Source organism: Liolophura sinensis, chromosome 6, assembly GCF_032854445.1.
Source record: "Liolophura sinensis isolate JHLJ2023 chromosome 6, CUHK_Ljap_v2, whole genome shotgun sequence".
Taxonomy (NCBI): Eukaryota; Metazoa; Mollusca; class Polyplacophora; order Chitonida; family Chitonidae; genus Liolophura; species Liolophura sinensis.
In genome coordinates this window covers 49897501-49906482 of record NC_088300.1, presented here as the reverse complement: position 1 = coordinate 49906482, position 8982 = coordinate 49897501, and the positions used below count along the sequence as shown (strand labels likewise).

The following is an 8982-nucleotide window of genomic DNA, read 5'->3' as shown; positions in this document are numbered from 1 at the left end:
AAAGACTATATATAATATAGTGAGGTTTAAGATAACAGATGTTGCTGTTATCGATATAATTGTACTAATGAGTTAGTGTGGCTGCAATAAAGGACTTGTTCTTTCCGCACTTTTTGTGATTCCCACTTGATTTGAACACCTGATATTTTATTAGACCACGGTTCAACTTTGATGACGTTAAACATTTCTTCCAACAGCCGAAACACATAGAAAAAATATACAGATCATGGGATGAAATAGTGACCATTTACTACCAAATTGCGTCAGAGTGATTGACTCTTTTTTAAGAATAAGTAAAATAAATTCATTGCAATTCTGGAGCGATATATGTTAAACTACACTGGCTCAATAATGAAAATTGTTGCATCAGTTTTTAAAAAAATTAATCACCATTTTCTAAGAAACGTTTAGATCATGGACCGAAATTCTCGCAGTTTTGATATCTGTTGAATCAAAATTGCCGTTAGTTATTATTAGTTTACCTGTGTTGGGCGTGTATTCCAGCTGTTCATGTATATGCTTAAACATTAGCAACGTGCATCCCAACAACTGACATGTGAAAACCGATAGTGTGTGGTTCCTGAAGCTGAAGCTGAAGAAGCTTTTATCTTTTAGCCTATTACAACAGTGACCTTAAAGTCTTTCTGTAAGGACGTTTCTTGTCTTTCTCCTGCGTTTCCAATTATGCCAGTATTCTTGGACGTTTACCCGTTCACATGCTAATGGTTAAATCATCTGTCTAAATCGTCCTCGATTTCACCTTGTGCCAGTAAGACTTTCAATGGACACCAAACCTACATTAGCACCTCAGGATTTGTGGAGTTTTTGTGACTTAATGTATAATCTCAGGCGGCCTATTAAATCAAACACGTCACGTTTTGCTATGTTTCAGACGTTCAGTGCTGTAGTACCCGTCACTTTGTTGGACCCCGGGCAAGACTACAGTTTTCGAATCACTGCCGTATCCACTGATGGAATCGTGCACGCGCCGCGGGACACAGCGGTCATCACAATGCTTAAAGGCAAAGATTTAGGTTTTCCTTACTATTTTTCGTCATCTCGAAAAAGTAGCGAAAATTTGGAAGATATTGCTATAAATGAGGTTAAAATATTGTACAACCTTCTTTGACGTACCGTCGATTTGCGCACACTTTTTTTATAACTGTAACTGTTTACATGGATCTTCGAAATATTAAAAAGTCTCCAATTAGCGAATAACCTAATTTATTTAAGGTAACCATAATCTTGGGTTGTGGTCTGTGAATGGGTATTCCATACTTTTTTTGTAAAATGTCTCATTATTGTCTACCTATCTTTCTTAATAATACAACTGAAGGCAATAATTCGTTAGCATAAATAAGTACCTTGTTACGTTCAAGTTTTTTGGGACATTTTTATTATAATGCCATGTTTCCAGCAAACTGTGAAAGCATCCACATTTTTATTGCGATTTTGAAACCTGAAAGTTAAATTCAGCATTCACTTTGCTCCTACGTTTCCCTCGGGAGTTTTCAACTTTTTGTCAAAGAATAGAGATTTTTGACTTTGGGCGAATCCCAGCTGCCTGTTTTTTATGTGGCGAAGGAAGATAACACCTCTGAGAGAAAATACAAAGAGATAATGTTATATTCCTGGAAAAAGAATGTAAGAACGACATTGGATGAACAAATAATCTGAAAAGTAAAATTTAAGTCATCATACACCTTGCATTATATGTTAGTCCGGTAGCACTAACTTTATAAGCTAAAGAATACTTCTTGATTCTTAACCAGTTTGATTAAACCACATTTGACCACTTCAAGGAAGATTTAATCATTTTAACCATATATTGTGGACATCAATATTTTACCAACATGGTAAATTCTGTTTTTTCGTCAGATGGGGAAATTGGTGAGTCCCCAAAAGAACTGTTTGTAAGGGACTCTGAGCCCGCCGACAGAGGCGTTAATGTACTTATTGGATGGCAGTCAGGGCATCGTAAGTACAACAAAATTCTGTATCACGATTTACCTTAGATCTTCAATCTTTTCAACCATAAAAGCACTTTTTTTCTTTGGAATTTATATATACAATTATTATGAAAATGGCACCAAACATTATTTGTTTGTGTCAATAAAGTTACAACTTTCATAAAAATGTGCAGATTATTTCTGTACACCCCATAATTCTCTAAGACGTTTTCAAAATATTGGTTTCAGTGGAGATTGAAAAGGTTGAAGAATTAGGATATATCATGTAGCTTCCCCCATTCATACTGCATGTAGGCCCTTGGTCAACGAGGCTCGTATGGCTAATGACACAGGCCAGAAATCATTCACTCGTATGATGTGTATAGCTATGCATCACTTGTGGGAAAGTTCGTCGGAAACTTTCCAAAGGTTAGTGGTATACTCCGGGCTCTTTCCTTCACGCATACAACTCACCGCCAAGTTCTTGCGCGTGAAGAATGAAATAAATAAATGTAAATGGCTGAAATGCCCGAGAGAATCACTAGTTCTTCAATAATTAAAAAATAACGGATGTGCACTCACAAACTGTGAGGCTACGATGCAATCACGATCACTGTGTATGTACATGTGTATTTTACATACCGATCGATGTATTGTTTGATACACAAAATAACTTCATTTAGAATTTTCAACTGTATTCACTTGCAATACAGATTATGTTATATTACACCATAACACGTGGATTATTTGATTATTCTTTAGAGCCTTCACCTTAATAGATGATATGGATTGTTAACACTTCGTATCGGTCTAGTTGTACATTTTCCACTTTTTAACAAAACATTGTCCCGTACGTACATGAATAAAACCAAGGCTTCTCCATTGTCTTCTGTCAGCATCATCATATCACTGAGGGCACTAGGAAATGAAAAATGATGAGGAGTATGTCAGTATAATGTGACCTGGTGGGGTGTCATGTCTGGTGTCTTCGGCATAATGCTTTAGTGGCGGCAGCACTTTGGGGATTGACGTAAACATTGCTAAGTAGGACGTAAAACCCCAAGCACCCAAGCACACATACATAAACATATTTGTGTATAGGCCTATTCAGCTTTCATCTCACACAGATCTGCTACAGTTGTGAAGATTTATATTTATTCTGGTCATGCATGTCGTGTTATATTGTCCCCATTTATTTGTTTATTCTGTAATGTATGTTTTAAACTTAATATTGGATTCGTGTTGTTCTGACAGCTCTTGATTAGACCATCTCTGTGTGACAGTTTTACCAGGCCATATTTACAGTTTAGTTTGTATTCAGTGCGAATTCTCATCTCCGCTATCATCAAGACATCATAATAGTTTAGGGATTTTTTCTTCCAAGAAAGGCATACTCTAGTTTGATTAAGGTCATATAATCAGTACTATTACGATCAAAGAGAGCGCCATGGGCTTTTGTAGACCTTTTTGTCTTTCCTGTTTTCCTAAGAACTGCAATTTGTGGCCACACTTCCATATTCATCTCAGTGCAGGCCTCTGCCACAGCAATTTTCGATCACGCTTCCATACTCCATACAGTGGTGGCGCCATCCACATTAGTGACGAATGTTACTTGAACAACGAGTATTAGACGCAAAATACATTCTTATATTGAGGTGTCATGACTGTGGATTCTTAGTAGTTGACAGTACGCCAGTTGCTAAGCTGGCATAGCTTAGCAACAAATCGAGACTTATAAAAAAAAATTATTTATGACTTTTTCATTAGTTAAGGTGACGTCAGATCTCCTATCTGTTTCATTCACTGCTTCTTAGATTTCGTATATACAGGCCTATGCTATAATATCATCCATACGTTTGCATTCATTAAGCCGGACGCCTAATCACAAGGAAACTCGTAAAACTCCTTCCCACCTTTAAGAAATCGTTCCAAAATCTTTGAGTTGCTTCATTATTAAAGTAAACCGTTTTTTATACCGTTCGCCATTATAATACTCGTTTAGAAAGCTTCACTTGAAACCCAAGTTCCTGGTTACAAGCTACACAGTCACATGTCTAAAGTGGTATTCATTGTTTTCGATTTAATAGTAGAAGGACTCGGTTTTTATGTGTTGACGGTGTTCCACTTTGGATATGGTTTTGCTTGGGGAGAAGGTTGTAAGTAATCTGTCACTAATGGTAAAAGATATTGAATGCATACACTCAAGGTGCTTATCCAGGCTTTTACTATGTGTAATAAACTGGCACCAAAGAATGCCACGAAGTTGGAAAATAATGCCTTGTATGTCCACGGGACGGGTCGCTAATATTAATTATCTGGAATTTTATTATTGCATATCAACAAGCAAATTGTGCTTACAAAAAAAAAACAAATTTTTATTATTATTTCGTGCCCTCAAGCTGATAAGAATTTCGAAGGACTGCCCACGAAATTCCTACAGGTTAGACTTAAATAAAAACAACGCTTCACTCCAAGCGGCTTGGGATCCTCATGCTGTGAAAATTGTACACATCTGGTATAAATTTAACATTGTTGCTAATTGTTGTCTGGTGCGCAGTTGCACGTACTGCTTTACTAGCATTTGTTTAATGTTTTGCTTGCATAATTTCTAATTGCCATGACAAAGATGTCTTGGTCCCTTAATATTCCAAAGTTCCATAAATGTGGTTTTCTTAGCCTTTCTCGTAAATCATGTGACATGATAATCGGTACAAGAGCGTTGATAAAAACATTTCCCAATGGTGTACACATCATACTGGCATCTTATTAAACAGACCGTAATTTATGTTCCATGACATGGAATGCCCACTTGAGATCTTGCGTTACAGGTCGGTTGCAATCCATTCAAATGGACTTGTGGTTTTCCAGATTTGATTGTGGTTGACACGCCTTGTGATGAATTTGGCTCATGGCTGCTAATTGATTTATCCACATGTGAGCTGAGGCCAAAGAAAAGGAGATATGTCACGGAAAAGAAGCGACGATAAAACATTGCTATTAGATTATTTAACTGAAAGTCAAGAACCTTAGCGTTCGATAACTAAACTAAAACTAAATGTGGTCGTCCTTTATGGCTTCAAAAGCTGCTTATAGCTGTACACTTGCACCTAGATGAGTTCAGATTTGCAAATGGTTACGTACCTTGCAAAATGTACACCCTTATTGTACTATGATATTTTTAGGACCAGCTTGCCGATTAAGACTGTATTGCCTGCCAACCACATGTTCGGGAGAGAGCGTGCAGGAAATATTGCAGGTACGTTATATATCTATGTTAAAATGTCTGTTTTCCCCTTAAAATGCATAGTTCTTCAACCTTATGCCAATACAATAACAGTCCTCACACTTTGGTGTTTATCTCCATTTCCTGCTTTATTCCGTATTCAGTTATGCCTGTACGGTCCGGCTTACATTAGTGTTATCTCCAATTCCTGTTTTATTCAGTAGTCAGTAATGCCTTACGGTCCCGCAAACTTTGGTATCTTAACCATTTCCTGTTTTATTCAACAGTCAGTAATGCCTGTACGATCTCGCAAAAATTGGTGTTATCTCCAATTCCCGTTTTATTCAGTAGTCAGTTATGCCTGTACGGTCCCGCAAACATTGGTATCCTATCCATTTCCTGTTTTATTCAGCAGTCAGTAATGCCTGTACGATCTCGCAAAAATTGGTGTTATCTCCAACTCCCGTTTTATTCAGTAGTCAGTTATGCCTGTACGGTCCCGCAAACATTGGTATCCTATCCATTTCCTGTTTTATTCAGCAGTCAGTAATGCCTGTACGATCTCGCAAAAATTGGTGTTATCTCCAATTCCCGTTTTATTCAGTAGTCAGTTATGCCTGTACGGTCCCGCAAACATTGGTATCCTATCCATTTCCTGTTTTATTCAGCAGTCAGTAATGCCTGTACGATCTCGCAAAAATTGGTGTTATCTCCAATTCCCGTTTTATTCAGTAGTCAGTTATGCCTGTACGGTCCCGCAAACATTGGTATTCTATCCATTTCCTGTTTTATTCAGCAGTCAGTAATACCTGTACGATCTCGCAAACATTCGTGTTATCACCAATTCCAGGGTTTTATGCAGTAGTCAGTAATGCTTGTACAGTCTCGCAAACATTGGTATCTTGTCAGTGGTATCTTCATGTTCAATTAAAGACCTTGAATGCATCTGGGGCTTCAAGTGAAAATTTCTAGGAATGAACCAGGTAACCCATAGTTAATCCAAGTTTCCCTGACAGTTTTTAAACAGACTTCTTCTTGGAATCCTGAAACTTATTTCTGCTGTCTGTAACGTGTTATCAGATTGTCCGATATACCATTGCCAACTGCGTCAATGATCTGTATCAGAGTAAACTTGAAACAGATGAAGTGTCAGCTGTAATTAGTGCTAAAGATGCAAATACGGCGTCCCAATTCCTCCTAGATTCAGCCTAGAAACATACATGGTTGTGTAATCGAGACAGTGACAGAATTTCCCTTGAATAAAAATGAGACATCTGATACTCCCTTGGCCAAACCTTGGCAGATTTTCCATTTCCTGATTTATTCAGTTCGGTAGTGAGTAATGAACGTACGACCTCGCAAACATTGTTATTTTGTTCATTCCCTGTTTTGTTCGGAAGTTAATAATGGCATTTATGGTTTCTTCTTGCTGTGAAATCGCACTTTATACTCTCAATCATACATAACTAACCTGCACTAACAACCATTCCTCCTACATTCCGCTTAGAGACACACATGGTTATGTAATCGAAACAGTAACAGAGTGAATTACAGCAATTTCCCTTGAATAAAAATGAGACAGCTGATACTCCCTTTGGTACATCTTTCTTTGGAGTGTGTTGGTGCTACAATAAATTAAAGACAGATCACACCGTCTCTATGACAAAATATGTGGTCAGTTATTATGGCGAAAATTTCAAGGACGTTCCCCCAGTAATACATTATAAACATTTTCTGCTCAGATATCCTGTACAGATACATGTGCGTAGATTGGATAAGATGTTTAATTGATTCTTCCTCCAAAAAAGCTGATCGCCTTCGTCTAAATGAAAAGTTCTTGATTAAAGCATTGAATACCAATCAAATATTTATATAAATAAGCTTAAATTCAGTGTCCACGTGATGTATTCGCAGAGCTCTTATGTAATAAATTGACAATGTCCATTTACCATTTTTAAAAGAAAGCATGCTGAAACTGACGTCATATCAGCTTTTTTTTCGTGTGTATTCATCTGAAAAGGAAGTTTTAGTGCATAATAATTAGGTAAAACTTACCGGTAATAAGATCTATTCCAACCTTAAAGGCTGCGTAAGACAGGCAAATACTTCATGTAACACTGGAGTTCTTAAACACCGGCTACACAGTCCACCATAGAATCAGAAATTTCCGTATAAAAGACATAGTAAAACCGGAGCAGCGACGAGAGTGTGATAGTTGGTAAATGATCACACGTAACTGGTGAAATCCAACCTCTTGTCAGTTTACCTCAGTCAGTTTATGATTTTATTATCACTGTTCATGTATACGGTTAAATCATAGCAATTTAAACATCCTTTCGCGCTACAGTCTGATAAGAATTAGGGTGATTGTATTTAACTCTTTTCTAAAAATAAAATCAAAAGGAATTATGAAAGTATTTCTATGCATAGTTTATAGTTCTCAGTATAGTGAACCTTTCATGTTTACCTTTCTTTATGTCATATTTTTGGAATTTGGTTGTATTTTCAGGATGTCCCAAATCAAGTATGGAAATTACAGGATCTGAAGTACGAATGTAACTACACAGTAATAATGCACGCAGAAGGTTCCACCCAAGACAGCCGTCACCCTGTATCAATTAACTTCACAACACCAACTTGCCTTCAACTGTCCGGACATAACTACACGTTTTGTGGTGCGTGTCTGCAAAACAGAATCAGTGTTTCACTTTACTATGTGCTCTCGTAGAACTGTCCTCTATCCGAGATACGTTAATAAATATCGTAGATATGTTTCGCTTGTTACAGAAGCATATATAGACGGAATAGTCAAAAACACAATCCAAAGTATGAATTGTTGAAGTAATTATCGCCTACAATGCACTTTATAATCTTGCTTTCCAGCTCCCCTGGCGCCGCAAAATATAACATATGAAATAAGGAATAGGACTGAAGATGGCGCCGACATTTGGGTCACGTGGCTACCTCCGCCATATAGAACAGAAGCCAATCAGATTAAGTCTTACAAACTCAGTTGGCGCAAAAGTCCAGATCTAAACAACAAAGAGATTGATAGACCTCATCAAGGAGTGAGAGTTGTCGCTGGCGTAAGTATGTCAGCCAAGCAGTATAAACAGTCGCAGATGAAGTAGTATGGAATATTCTCGACTACGTCGTAAAACACAAATTAAATAAATAAATAAATAAAGTATAGAATACAGTAATAACTTCCACCCGATCATTACTAATGCAGAATAGGTGCTGAATGAATTAAATATGTAAAAGTAGCAATCCGCCATAGTATATGAATTATAACGTTCAGGTTTGACTCAAAACTGGCTAAACATTTATTAGTTAAATTGCAAGAATTAAAGTCAAAGCAATGATAAAACAAACTAACATGACCAGTGTGTGAAAGTTAACATCAGATACTAACTGTAAACATTTTCAGGGTGTGACTCGCGTCTATTTGGGTACATTTCACTTAAGAAGTCGTTACTCAGTGGCTGTGTCAGCAGAAACGGACGGGGGCTGGAGTAAACCTTACAGGATTATTATTACCACCTCAGGTAAACTACCTACTTTATCTATAATAGTTAAGCTTATATTCTACTGTTTGGTTTGTATTTTGTGGTCTTTCGGAAATGTGACAAAAATTAATCAATTATTGTGTCGACCGATTAATGCGTTTTCCAGCAGATTTGCTGGACGGATTGAGATATGAATACATGGAAGGATGAGAAATTTTTTGACATGCTGATTAATTTTTATATTTATTGACTTAATTGCTTGGTTGCTTGCTGAAATGTTTGATTCCTTCCTTTCATGCTT

The 8982-nt window shown here is 37.1% G+C and overlaps 1 long non-coding RNA gene across 1 annotated transcript; it reads left to right on the top strand.

Annotated features, from left to right (window-relative positions):
• Window positions 1-1899: 1899 nt before the first annotated feature.
• LOC135467771 (uncharacterized) lies at window positions 1900-8159 on the top strand. Its single transcript, XR_010444184.1, has 4 exons — window positions 1900-1977; window positions 5132-5205; window positions 7682-7847; window positions 8056-8159. It is a non-coding gene; the product is annotated as an uncharacterized LOC135467771 (long non-coding RNA).
• Window positions 8160-8982: the final 823 nt, after the last annotated feature.